This window comes from Palaemon carinicauda, chromosome 38 (genome assembly GCF_036898095.1).
Source record: "Palaemon carinicauda isolate YSFRI2023 chromosome 38, ASM3689809v2, whole genome shotgun sequence".
NCBI classification, from domain to species: domain Eukaryota; kingdom Metazoa; phylum Arthropoda; class Malacostraca; order Decapoda; family Palaemonidae; genus Palaemon; species Palaemon carinicauda.
Window position 1 is genome coordinate 12358831 of NC_090762.1, and position 15000 is coordinate 12373830.

General features: G+C 47.4%; 1 protein-coding gene across 5 annotated transcripts in view; it reads left to right on the plus strand.

The window, feature by feature from the left end:
- The window catches only part of LOC137630429 (uncharacterized), a 106959-nt gene that overhangs the window by 14001 nt on the left and 77958 nt on the right, over positions 1–15000 (plus strand). Inside the window, exons 1-2 of one of the 5 annotated variants that reach the window (XM_068361895.1) lie at positions 13075–13143; positions 13482–13512. The exons of 2 other annotated variants lie outside the window; for them this stretch is intronic. The gene's annotated coding sequence lies outside the window, so the exon portion shown is untranslated. Of the gene's footprint in view, positions 1–13074; positions 13144–13172; positions 13513–15000 lie in introns of those variants that run through there. 2 more of the 5 variants (XM_068361897.1, XM_068361896.1) reach the window with 2 other exon arrangements.

The following is a 15000-nucleotide window of genomic DNA, read 5'->3' on the forward strand; positions in this document are numbered from 1 at the left end:
GCGAAGGGCCTCCCCCGCGCATCACTCGGGCAGTCGTTACGCGAGGAACGTGGCACCTGTATAGATATCTAATATTATGCCATATATTATTTACATTACGTACAGTTATGAACATTACATTTACTTTATTATTATTTTGTAGAAGAATGATATTTATTTCCATTTATCTTTGCCCATTACATATACTGTACGACCACTTTTTCATTATGCATCGTGGCAACAATGTAATTAGATGTGTCAACACTGCCTTTCTTTCCGCCATGTGCATACAAAAGTCAGTCATTGTTCAGTGGTCACTGTATCGACAAGCATGGGCCTGTTCCCCGCTGCTTGTCTCATTTATGTCCGTTTGTCTCTATTATACGGGATTTTAAAGAACCTACTCGTTTAAATTGTCACCCTCCATTACATTTATTACATGGATGTATGTGGCAGTATCACACACATGGCGCAGTGAGTAACCGGACGTTATGGATTCCAAGACGACGACCGCCATTGTTGTTTACTTCTCGTCTCGCACATTGGATCCCTTACAGTGACTCAAGATTTTCACTACAGTGTCTCTTATGAACGATACAGTGTTTGTGCAGTGCAGGGTTAGAGTGTCAGTGTGTTACAGTGCTGTGTTGCGTTATGTTAGTGTCCTTGCCAACATTTTTTAGGACATTTGAACTCTGGCGCCATTTTCTCAGCAGCCCCACCTCACGTCCTCCCTCTCTCATGCATCGATGGTGACTGAGGCCCGAGGCTCTCGCCCAGAGGCACGCTCACTCACCCCACCCGCCTCCCCTCGGATCGCAACACACACTCGCTCGCTCACCCAACTGCTGCTTATTTCACAAGCTCACTGACAAACATTGTAATTTTTAACTCTCCAAAGTGATTTTTTTCGCTCACATACAGCGATTTGGATATTTTTCTGGATCTCTACTGATTTCAAGCTTTCTTACGACACCAAACTCAATATGGCTGAGCAAGAGGAACAGCTAATTGATTTATTGGATCAGACAGAGGATCAGACGGAGGATCAGGCAGAGGATCAAACGGAGGGTCTGACGACGGACGAAGTACCTTTGCACATCCCCACTGCTGATGAAGATACCAGCACTCTCCCTCCTCCCCTGACTCCCAATAGGTCAGGAGACCACAATAATGATATACTTCATCTCATCCATTTTCTACAGACTTCAAGCCTGCAAGAACAAGACCGGCGACGACAAGAGGAGAAGACCTTCAGACTACAGATGGAACAATCAAGACAGGAAGACAACCAGCGGTTCATGTCCCTTTTCTCCTTGCTATCAGGACAGATTGCGGCATCGCAACCCCAGCAACCTAACCCCATAATTGCACCTCCTGTTACACCTGTTCCCCCAACCCCTGACTTCTCAGTGCATACACCTACAACTTCTAGCAAGCCTACGGTCCATCCCCCACCTCTCTTGCAACAAGATGCAACGTATCAAGCATTTCGCCAATGGAGACTGCGTTTTGAGGATTATGCAGCATTAGTTGGACTTGATAGATTACATCAAACTTCCCAGCTGATTCACCTGAGAACCTGCATCTCCCTGGACGTCCAGCGCCTGCTTACGCATACACTGGGCATCCCTCCCAACACATCACTTTCCCTTACAGAGGTGTTGGATACACTGCAGAAGCACTTTCGTAGCCTTAGAAATGAAGCCTTACGACGCAGGGAATTGTTGTCCTGTAAACAAGCTGTCGGAGAATCATTTGCAGACTACTACGCACGCCTCAAGGATCTCGCTGATGAAGTGGACTTATGCACTGGCAACCCCACCTCTTGCACTGAATGGCAATTGCAGATGGTAATTTTGATGGGTGTGAGAGACGAAGAGTTAATACAACGCCTTATCCCCCTCCAACCCTCATCTACCCTCGCAGAGTTTGTGACATGCTGCCGCTCCTACGAATCTACACGTGCAACTGCATCAGCCATTGCATCTTCCCCTAGCCAAGTCAATGCAGTATCTACATACAAGAAGAACCAGCGTCTACAGAAGAGGACTTCTCATCGATCTCCTGATCAACGCTCTCACCAGTCTCATAACAGTGACCCTTGTCAATATTGCTCTCGCAAACACGATTCTGGACAATGCCCAGCCACTGGTGCATCGTGCAATAACTGTGGACGAACAGGTCATTGGCCCCGCACTCAGAAATGCCCTGCTAAGGAAGCTCAGTGCAATAGCTGCAAGAAACAGGGACATTTTGAGAAGATGTGTATGTCTACCAAGAAAAGTCAGACTGGATATACAGCTTCACCTCCTACTACTAAGTCAAACACCAGCTGCCGTTTCGTGGGTGATAACTCAGGTAGTGAGTCCCCCACACCAGTCACTGTCTCTCTGTCATTTGGCGATATATCATCACATATCCAGCTAATCCCCGATACAGGAGCCGACATCACAGTGATTGGCACCATACATTTGGATGCACTCGGCATACCTCGGGTAAGCCTTGAACCTCCACCCATGACAGAAGTTGTGACAGCAGATGGATCTCCCATGACACCGGCTGTAGGATACTTCCAGGCAAAACTTCGTCTTGGCAACAAGTCTTGCTCAGCAACCATACATGTTCATGAGGATATCCAGACTCCCCTCCTCTCTCGTGAACATTGCCGAGCCCTTGCCATAGTGTCACCGGACTTCCCGAAGCCTATCCTCAAGGTAACACATGTCAACAGATGTGCTCAGTTTCCTGCCTCTGCTATGACGTCACCTGCAGCTATTAAGGACTATTTTCTTCGGCACTTCAGCGACGTCCTCATATCCAAGAAGGATCTACAAACCCAGCCACTAAAGAAAATGGCAAGCTCTCCAATGAGGATTCACCTGAAACCTGGCGCTACACCCTTCGCTGTCCATACGCCCAGGCCCATTCCGTTTGCTCTCAGAGATCAAGTGAAAGAAGAACTTGACTCCTTGGTGCAACAAGGAATCATCAGACCAGCAGGCGACGAACCCTCTGAATGGTGCCATCCTATGGTCTTGGTACCCAAGGACAAAGGTGTGCGCATCACTGTGGATCACACCCATCTAAATTCTCAAGTAGCCCGCCCTACACACCCATCGCCAACGCCCCATGATGCTGTCCGCAATATCTCTCCTACTGCGAAGTACTTTACCACAGCGGATGCCCTGCATGGCTATTGGCAAATGGAGTTGGCAGAAGAGGACCGCCACCTGACTACATTTATAACTCCGTACGGAAGATTCCAGCACTGTCGTGGGCCAATGGGATTTTCAGCAACAGGTGATGCATACTGCCTCCGTGGAGATATGGCACTACAAGGTGTTCCCAACTGTGTGAAAGTTGTAGATGATATCCTCCTTTCCGACGAGGATCTCCCTTCCCACCTACAACATGTACACCAGATGCTGACCAGATGCCGTCAATATGGCATAACCCTGAACAAGGACAAGTTCACTGTAGCCGCCCCTAAAGTTAACTTTTGCGGTTATGTCTTATCATCCGATGGTATTGCAGCAGACCCTGACAAGGTATCAGCTATACGGGACTTTCCTACGCCATCTAACGTGACAGATGTCAGGTCGTTTATGGGTCTTGTCAATCAACTTGCCGACTTCACTCCAGACATCGCAGCAGCAGCACAGCCCCTTACGCCCACTTATGAACCCCAAACGCTCATTCGTCTGGACGCCTGACCATGAGCGAGCATTTAAGAATGTCAAGACAGCTCTGACTTCACCTCCTGTCCTAGCACCCTTCAATCCTGCCTCGCCTGTAGTTCTACAAACAGATGCCTCACGCCTATATGGTCTCGGTTATGCCCTACTTCAAGATAACGGCCGAGGTCAGATGCGTCTCGTCCAGTGTGGCTCTCGTTTCCTTACGGATACCGAGACTCGTTACGCCACCATAGAGCTGGAGCTACTTGCAGTCACTTGGGCTATAGCTAAGTGCCGTCTTTACTTGTCCGGACTTCAGCATTTCACCTTAATGACTGATCATCGTCCCTTGATACCGATTCTCAATCACTACACTCTGGATGCTATTGAGAATCCACGCCTTCAACGTCTCAAGATGAAAGTGGCCCCCTACATCTTCACTGCAGTATGGCGCGCAGGGAAACAACTTTGCATACCAGACGCCCTGTCTCGCTCCCCAACCAGTCGCCCCACACCTGAAGATGAAGAAGAATGCACTACTTCGACTGCACATGTCAGGCGTATCGTTGCCAGCACCGCCACTTCTACTGACGACCAGGCAACAGGACCCATCATCGAAGAGGATAAGTCTCTATAAGAAATCCGCATGGCCGCATCTCAGGATCAAGATTACAGTCGTCTCGTTCACTACGTATCCAATGGCTTTCCCACCAACCGCTATGATCTCCACGCTTCCGCCCTCCCGTATTGGAAGCTGCGGGACAACCTTTACGCGGATGGAGAATTGGTATTGTACGGACCCCGGATCGTCATCCCTGCAGCCCTCCGCCGACGCACCTTGGATCGACTCCACGACAGCCACCGAGGGATTGAAGCTACTCGACGTCGTGCAATGCAGACAGTATTCTGGCCAGGCATCAATGCAGATATTAAGAGTAAAGTAGAAAGCTGTGAGGCCTGCCAACAGCTTCTCCCTAGTCAGCAACAGGAACCTTACATGTGTGACGACCACCCATCCCGGCCCTTTGAAAGCGTGTCGGCTGACTTCTTCCACGTAGCAGGGAAATCCTTCCTTGTTATTGCAGATAGACTTTCAGGCTGGCCTGTGGTTGTTCCCTGTGGACGTGACACAACTACAGCCAGAGTTACAAGAATGTTCTGTGTTTTCTTCCGCGAGGTTGGTGTTCCACTCCGCTTACGAACTGATGGAGGACCCCCATTTTCCAGCCACGACTTCAAGCAATTTGCTGACCGCTGGGGAGTTCATCACCTCATCACATCTCCACATTACCCTCAGTCTAATGGACACGCAGAAGCTGCCGTGAAAGCTGTGAAACACCTTATCCTCAAGACCGCCCCATCCGGGAACATAGATTGTGAAGCCTTTGATAGAGGACTGATGGAGCTTCGGAATACACCGAACCCTGCTGGACGCTCCCCTGCGCAGATTCTCTATGGCCATCCTCTCCGCACTTGTGTTCCAGCCCACCCCAGATCATTCAAAGAGGAGTGGCAAACCAAGACCGAAGATTACGACCGCCGCACTGCTGCCCAAACCGACCAGGCTGTGAGCCTTTACAACTCTCATGCCCGCCATCTACCCAAGCTCACCATCGGCCAACGAGTGAGGATACAGGATGCAACGACGCTTCGATGGGACAAGATTGGTACCGTGATGGGCCGAGGAATGGCCAGAAGGTATGAAGTACGCCTTCCAAGTGGTCGTGTATGGTTTCGAAACCGACGACATTTACGCCCAGTGGCTAATATAAGTGATGACACCTCTCCCCAAGACCCTGTGTCCCCTTGTTCTGGCCAGGAAAGAGAGCCATCATCCGAACCCTCCAATATCCCTCGTCATTCACCTCGACTAGCTCAGAGAAATTACTGTTCAGCTTGAGACACTGCTACGAGCGTAAAGGGGGAGGGAGGTGTATAAATATCTAATATTATGCCATATATTATTTACATTACGTACAGTTATGAACATTACATTTACTTTATTATTATTTCGTAGAAGAATGATATTTATTTCCATTTATCTTTGCCCATTACATATACTGTACGACCACTTTTTCATTATGCATCGTGGCAACAATGTAATTAGATGTGTCAACACTGCCTTTCTTTCCGCCATGTGCATACAAAAGTCAGTCATTGTTCAGTGGTCACTGTATCGACAAGCATGGGCCTGTTCCCCGCTGCTTGTCTCATTTATGTCCGTTTGTCTCTATTATACGGGATTTTAAAGAACCTACTCGTTTAAATTGTCACCCTCCATTACATTTATTACATGGATGTGTGTGGCAGTATCACACACAGCACCCTCGGGCTCTTCGGAAGCAGACTCATCCTCCGGGGGAGAACGCAGGGAGAAACGGCACCGGAAGAGAGAGCGGACCGATAGTGATCGTTCCCGCTCCAGGTCGAGGTCGCGGCACAGTAGGAAGCGCCCACGCTCTCACTCCCGTAAGTACAAGAGGGAGGTCTCTACCGGCGGCGGCGAATGGTTCTACGTCCCCTCAGGAGAGTCCAGGAAGCACCGCTCTCCAGACTCTCGGTCCAGTGAACGAGCCTCCAAGTTGTCACTGCCTACATACAACATGGAACCGCTCAACCGGCCACGCAAGAAGGACCTCACTCTCAGGCACAAGTCCTCGAGGCCTCCGGTTCACCCCGCCCGGCGGGAGGAAGCGCGCTTCCGAGAAGACAGCCCGACCGAACCAGCCCATCTGGGTCGGGCGTCGAGCAGGAAGGACCGGTTTCCGGGGTCGGGTCTTCCCACCGGGACCGTGTCCTCCGCTTCCAGAGCCTTGGGCCAGTCGAAAGGCCTCCCGGAGTCGGTGGCACCCGCCCTACGGCGAGACCCAACCGCGTACGGTGCGCCCTACGGTTGCGGGACGTCCTCCCTGGGACCTAGTAGAGAGCGGCCAGTTTACCACCCAAGCACTGCTCCCCTCCGCCAAGCCGAGGCCTCGGTCGACGGAGGCGAGGCTTCCCCGTCGGAGGACTCCACCTACAGAAGAGTGGTAGGCCTCGTCAGAAGGATCCATGGAATTCCGGAACCCTCGGCGCCGAAGGTGAATGCCTGGAGGTCGAGCCTCTTGAGATATACGCACCGGGACGTCCTTCCGAAGTCCTCTCTGGCCCTGCCTCTCGCCCCAGACCTAGTACTGGGACAGGAGTACATCGACAACTTGGTGGCCAGCAGTGCGGAGGCCCCCAAGTCCCAGAGTGCCTCCAAACTCCTCCAGGGTCTTAAACTACAGGGCAAAGTTTATATCCCGGAAGGGCGGCGCCCAGGCCCCTATAGGGTGGACCCAGCCGTGGATATCCTAGGACAAGGCGGCTCGGACGAAAGGGCCTATTCAGCCCTTGTGTCCTTCTCGCCCTCTGAAGCCGGCATGATGGAGGAGATGTCGAGAGACATGGTTAACGTCTCCTCATGGCTGGACTGGTGGGCCTCCACGTTGGTTAATGTACAGGCCTCCACAGACCCCGACGACCCTGAACAACAAGGTCTCCTGTCAGACCTTCTCACCTCGGGGGGGAAAGCCCTCAAATTTATGGCATATCAGGCACTCTCCTTGACGGCCAACTGGGTCCTCCGAAAGCGGGACACAGTGCTTTCCAAAGTGTTAAGAAAAATCCCGGACAGAGAGGCGCGAGTGATTCGCACCCTACCCCTAGGAGGCGAGTTCCTGTTTCCGTTGAAGGAATTAGAAGTGCTGATGGAGAAGGTGTCCAAGAGGAGAGAAACCAACGTCCCCAAGCAAACATCCTCCAGGAGGCCTCCTTATTACTGGACATCAACTCCACAGCCCTCCCGCAGGGGAGCTACAGCTTCTGCCAGCTCCTTCAGGTCGGGTTACTCCGCCTCGAAAAGGGGCAGATCAGGCCGCCCCTCTAGGAGAAGGTAGAGGGAGAGGGCCCCTACTCCCGCCCAAGCCTCGGGTTGGGGGATGCCTCAGACCCTATTGGCAAGCATGAAAAACGCATGGGGCGGATGCTTGGACGGTGTCCGTCCTGAAAGAAGGCTACAGGATCCCCTTCATAGCGGATTCACCCCCTCTTATTCCAGCCACCCAAACAGAATGGTTAGCTCCCAGGGACCCGTTGAAAAGGGCTACCCTGCAAAAAGAAGTTTCCTCCATGTTGGAGAAGGGAGCCATGGAAGAAGTCCTTCTCCCAGGGCCAGGCTTCTACAGCCGCCTGTTCCTGGTGGAGAAAGCAACGGGGGGGTGGAGACCGGTGATAGATCTGTCGGCCCTCAACAAGTTCGTCAAGAAGACGGACTTCAAGATGGACACCCCAAAATCCGTCCTGATGTCCTTGAGGGAGAAAGATTTTATGATGACGGTCGACCTCAAGGATGCGTACTTCCAAATTCCGGTCCACCCATCGAGTCGGAAGTTCCTCCGGGTGAAATGGGGCTCCCAGATCCTGCAGTTCCGGACCCTCTGCTTCGGACTGTCGACGGCCCCTCAAGTGTTCACGAGGGTCTTCGCGACAGTCTCAGTATGGGCTCACGAACGTGGTATCCGCCTCATCAGGTACCTGGAGGACTGGTTGCTCCTTTCCAGTTCAAAGGCCCTCTTGGAAGAGCAAGGAAAGGACCTCCTCCGTTTCTGCAGGAGTCTGGGAATCATTATCAACCTGGAAAAATCGAACCTAACTCCATCCAACAGAATGGGGTACTTGGGGATGACGTTGGACACCGTGCAAGGGAAGGCCTTCCCCTCGGAAGACAGGATACAGAACCTTGTCAAGATCATTCAGCCGTTCCTGTCGGGGCTTCCCAGGAAAGCGAAAGACTGGCAGAGGCTGATAGGCCATCTGGTCTCATTAGAGAAGCTAGTCCCCCAAGGGAAGATACGGCTTAGACCCTTACAATGGAACCTCAAGGCTCTATGGTCCCAGACAGGCTCTCAGAAAACATCGATTCCAGTCCTTCCAGACACGAAAGCAGCCTTAAATTGGTGGCGATGCCAGTCGAACTCCCTCAAGGGGATGCCCCTCGGGTCCTGTCCCCCCGAGTTTCTCCTGTTCATGGACACCTCCAGCCTAGGGTGGGGAGCCCACCTGCGGGAGGAAACAGCAAGCGGGACCTGGTCGGAGACCGAAAAGCAACTCCACATCAACGTCCTGGAGCTAAAAGCAGTACAAAAGGCATGTCTGCACTTTGCAAGTCGGTTGAAGGGAAACACCGTGGCCCTAATGTGCGACAACGCCACGGTGGTAGCCTACATCAAGAAACAAGGTGGCATGAAGTCGAAGGAACTGTGAGACCTCACCGTAAACATCCTGCACTGGGCGGACGAGCACCAGGTAACACTGCTAGCAAGGTTCATCCCCGGGAAAAGGAACGTGCTAGCCGACGGCCTCAGCAGGATAGGTCAGATAGTAGGGACGGAATGGTCCCTACAACCAGAAGTGGCCAGACTCATCCTTCAACGGTGATGGACCTCTTCGCAACAAAGCTCAACGCCAAGTTACCGGTTTATTGCTCCCCGGTACCAGACGAAGGAGCAGCCCTAGAAGACGCCTTCCAGCACAGGTGGGACAACCTGGACGTTTATGCCTTTCCCCCTTCACGCTGCTAAGGCACGTGCTCAACAGAGTAAGAACCTGCCAAAACCTAAAGATGACTTTGGTAGAGCCCTGGTGGCCGGAGAGAGTGGTTCGCGGATCTGAAGGACCTGGCAAGCCATCCGCCATGGCCTCTGCCCCCCAGGTCAGATCTACTGAGTCAACCGCACTTCCTCAAGTTCCACGACAACCCTCTCTCTCTTCGCCTTCACGCCTGGAGACTATCGAGCGACTCCTGAAAAAGGAGGGGTACTCCTCCTCCACAGCTAAGAGGATGTCCCTATACCTAAGAAAATCCTCTACCGTAGTCTACCAGGCGAAGTGGGCCACCTTTACGAAATGGTGCGCGACAAAACAAATAAGACCTCTTAAAGCCTCGGTCCCTGACATAGCTGACTTTCTCGTGTACCTTAGGGATAAAATAAGGATGTCAATCCCAGCTATTAAAGGAGTACGAGCAGCCTTAGGCCAAGTCTTTCTCCTGAAAGGCATCGACCTGGGGACCTCAAGACACAATCCTGTCCTCCCCAAGCCAGAAGAGTGCCCAGATGGGACCTGGCCAAGGTCCTGAAAATGTTGTGTCGTCCGCCCTTTGAACCACTCAGAGATATCGGGGACAAAGATCTCACCCTCAAGACAGTCTTCTTGCTAGCCTTGGCTTCGGCTAAGAGAGTAGGTGAGATCCACGGTCTCTCCTACGACGTGGCACACTCCAAAGGGTGGAAGGAGGTATCTTTCAAGTTCGTACCCTCCTTTGTAGCAAAGACTCAGAACCCAGTAGTCTGGGACCCGAGGTTTGAAGGTTTCTCAATTCCGGCCATCCCCAAGACAGGCAATACGGAAGACCTGAAGTTATGCCCAGTCAGGACGATCAGGAAATACCTGGAAAGGACGGCCCATCTCCGCCCAGGTGCCAAGAACCTCTTCGTCTCTTCAGGCGTTAATAAGAAGCAAGTGTCCAAGAACACTATTTCCTTCTGGCTGAGACAAGTCATCACTAGGTCTTATGAAGAAGACAAGGTGGCAGTACCAGGCACTCCCTGTCCCCATGACATCAGAGGCCTGAGCACTTCCTTGGCCTTTGAGAGAAATATGGCAGTGGGGCAGATCCTACAGGCCGGCACTTGGTCACACCAGTCGACCTTCACGGCCCACTACCTCAAAGACTACTCAAGAAAGTCTTCGGATGGATTCTCCATTGGGACAGTCATCGCCGCCCTCCAAGCTGTGTAGTGGCAGGCTGGAAGACGTCCCCACCAGTGAATAGACTCGTCCCTACTTCTTCAGAAGAAGACTCAGTAGAGAAGATGTCAAGAGGTAAGCCTTAAATTATAAGCGTAAGGTTTCCGCTGTTACCCCCTATCCGCTCTCTGTACCCCCGCATTACGTAGCCCTCCAGGCACCATGTGCCTAACCAAGTGGCAGAATGGCTCTCCCGCCTCCTAAAGTATAAGTCTCCTAAGGAAGTAATTCGAGGTAAGTATTCGTGTTGGAACAAATAAAAAATTTTAAGTAATTTTTATTTTTCCTAACATACTTACCGAGAATTACTTCCGGGTAATGGCCCTCCCTTCCGTCCCCGAGTGCCATTCTTCCATTGCCGGGTCGGGCTAAACGGAGAACTTAATGAGATCCTGACCCGGGAAAAGCAGTGACCTGCCCTAATCCGGGCCGCAGGACTTATCCTGGCGGCGGGGGTAGAAACTATCGGGAGCGAGATAGGGGGGGTAGCGCGGGAAATCTTGGTCGAGATTGAGAGAGGTCAAGGACCCTCCTAAGGAAGTAATTCTCGGTAAGTATGTTAGGAAAAATAAAAATTACTTTTTTTGATATATATATATATATATATATATATATATATATATATATATATATATATATATATATATATATATATATATATATATATATATATATATATATATATATATATATATATATATATATATATATATATATATATATATATATATGGGTAGTTAGTAGTAGTCATTCCCTGGTGAGAGGAGGATGCGTGTGTGTATTAAGCTATCTAAACATTTAGCCGTCTTTTTGTCGGGTCGCGTACACTAGTGATGGTAGTAATACAGGACAACTCCTCCTGTTTTCCATCTACCCCATGATCAATTTCCATGAATTATTTATGCCTCAAGATTCTCATGAGACAAAATTAATATGAGCGACAGTTTAACTTAGTGACTTAACAAGAAAATTTCTCATAAACTGCCGACTAGAGGTCTGTAATTATCATATTAACTTTACTCACCGTAGTTGTATACTACGTCTACTCTATAGCCTGTCTGCTGTGCTGTGTTCTTAAACGATTGAAGGCCGTCTCATGATTGCAGTATATTACGCGAGATTTTATTTAGCGTCTTAGCATCAAGTGTTTTTTTGTGTTCATTATGGTGAGTGCTCATTTCATGCGAAATTTCGTCATTGTTTGCAAGAATAACTTGATGTAAATATTGAGCAAAACTATTTTATATTCATAAATCTATTTTTTCCTCTATTAGTTGTGCAAGTCGCAAAGAAAAAGCCGTCACAGAATTTTCTCACTGATCGAAATTCAATGTGAATATGAATCACCTGTCAATGCAACTACAATAATAATGATAGTAACCGTAATAATATCAATAAAGGATGTGGTCAGACCTTGGACAAGATTTAAAGTCGCCCTACCGTTCATTCCTTGGCGGGAAAACAGGAAACCGGCCGGACTTTTTGACGAAATGTTTTTGTCGGCGATCAAATTGATCGAATAACTTTCTAAGTAAAGTAAAAAACAAAAATAATGTTATATATTCACAAAAATTTAATTTTTTTAACCTCAAAAGGAGTGCGAAAGAGTGAAAATAACTTTGACAAGACTGACATTTCGGCGAAGAGACCAGAGTAGCATCAGTCACTCCGGCAAATACTGACGTTTTCGGTGAATGGAAGTTGCTGCTAGATAATGGATATTATCCCGCTTACTTATGTCCATATTCTCTTTAAAACGGCTAAGTGTTATAATCCTCTGTTATCTTGTTTAAACAGAACAATATGTGAGACACTTTGAAACAACATTGCAATCTAGATAATTTCTTAAAGTTTCACATTTCTTTATCATTGATCTCGCCGGTACTGAATGATGCTTCAGGCATTTCCTCTGTATTAATCTTGAATTTCATCGTGTTTTGGCTATGACTCCACGACTTTTCTTGTTCTTTGTCCTAACAAAGCACTCTGAAATGAAAATGGCAATTTTTTTTCTTATATGTTATTTATATTTCCTGGAATTCAAGACTCATAATTGAGACCATTAATGGACGAACGCAATAAAATTCTGTCCTGTATACACCACTGAACATTCATAAGGGGGAATATTTAATAAAATCCAGAAACGTATTCAAACGACTTACCTTTCATGGATGAAGATTTAAAGAACAATTTCCCTTCCAAAGGAGAGATTTCCATTTTTGAAAAGCGTGGATTGTCGTCCCGCCGCGAGAGAGGGGACCGGGGATGGGGATAGTCTCGGGAACGGGTGATGTTCATTGGTTAGGCAATGTCACGTGACCACCACACCCAACGTTGCCAACAGACGCTTTGCAACCGTTAAAGATCACTTTTTTATGACCGGCGATTGAAACCAGAAGAGAGAATTGTCTATTTCCATTGAATTTATAAAGATCAGAAACCAGATATATTACTTTTTACTTCCCCTAACGTATAGCGTTTTAATTCCCCCGCTTCGCCTCCCCCGTTAAAAACTACAAGCCCCCCCCCCCACCCCCAATAGTCCCTGGCCGCCCGCCGGGCGGGAGAACGTTATCATGCATTTCTCGGTCTGTGTCGGCTCACACGCTCTTGGGACAGTGAAGGGATCGCTCCTAACGCTTCTGATCTCAGGGTACGTGTTCGTCAACGGTAAAGAAAAAAAAAAAAAAAACTCCTCTTTAAAACCTCAGTTTAGAACCCTAGCTTTTGTGCCTTTAGTGAGAGATCCGATACCTAAGGTGCAGTTTTAACCCTTTAAAATTTATCATGTGTCTTAGCATATAAAAGTGTATTTCTCTTAATGCTCTCTACCTGTGAATTGTCCTAAAATCAAATTAAAACCATCTGTAGTCATCATTGTGTGTTGAAAATGAGATAAACCAGATTCATATAAATCTTAGCTTTAATGCGTTTAGCTTCGTTCAACTAATCGAATTCATTTAATGACTCAGTGTTGTGTGTGGCTTACAGATTTATAAACTGGAAATGTGGATATAGAAAGGTGAGTTTTAAATTATTTTCTTATACGTATAATGACATATCAAGTTGTAAAAAACATCTCAAAATATTATAAACTAACTTGAGCGAATCAGTGACGTAATGTTGATCATATATAATGTGACTATAACTTTGTGTTGTAGCTTAGCAACTAAGTGTGTGTGCTTAATTCAGCGCTTATTGTAAATCCGCTTGGTTTTAATGTGTCTCTGTTTGGGGTGGACATTTTTGGCTTTCGTTTTTGTGACATTCTGAAATTGTGTTTCGCTCGTGTAGCCATGTATTATACGCTTTGCGGTGTAAAATTAATGCTTTAGGTATCTATACATAATTTTGCGATGCATAAGCAACATTTCTTCGTGTGTACTTTTTGTGAGTTTTATGACTTGGTGATATATATATATATATATATATATATATATATATATATATATATATATATATATATATATATATTGTGTGTATATATACATATATTATATATATACTTATATACTTATATATACACATATTGATGCATATATATATATATATATATATATATATATATATATATATATATATATATATATATATATATATATATATTTACTGATCTATTTTACACTGATTTAATGGTACCCATCTTATTGTTGTTCCACAGAAAAAATTTGACTTCAAAAGGCATGTACTTTACAGTAACGTAACTTCAAAAGGAATACTTTCAAACCTTTTAATTGAACCGGAATATAAGTCGCTTCTACCAAGATTTGAATTTGCAATCGCCCCGTTGCGATATAGATGCATTTAATCCACGAAATAAATCGCTGACAGTCATTTCCGCTTTGAGGACCTTTGAGGACCGGGACGCGAATTAGGTCGCTTATCCCTTGCTGTTACTTGAACGGTAAAAGAAACGACGTTGTTACGTAAGGCGGAATTAGGAGCCCTGTTTCAACCTGGCTGGTGGCGGTCACTGAGCCGACAGGCATCGGAGGGCTTGACTCATTCCAGTTCATTTTTTGTGCTCGCCTCTTTTATCCCTCCTGGAAATTTGAATTCATCGGGTTAACTACGGCAATGTAATTGTTCAGTGGCTACTTTCCTCTTGGTAAGGGTAGAAGAGACTCTTTAGCTATGGTAAGCAGCTCTTCTAGGAGAAGGACACTCCAAAATCAAACCATTGTTTCTCTAGTCTTGGGTAGTGCTATAGCCTCTGTACCATGGCCTTCCACTGTCTTGGGTTAGAGTTCTCTTGCTTGGGGGTACACTCAGACACACTGTTGTATCTAGTTTCTCTTTCTCTTGTTTTGTTGAAGTTTTTATTGTTTATATAGGAAATGTTTATTTAAATGTTGTTACTATTCTTAAAATATTTTATTTTTCCTTGCTTCCTTTCCTCACTGAGCTATTTTCCCTGTTGGGGCCCCTGGGCTTATAGCTTCCTGCTTTTCCAACTAGGGTTGTAGCTTAGCATTTAATAATAATAATAATAATAATTCTTATTCAGCTA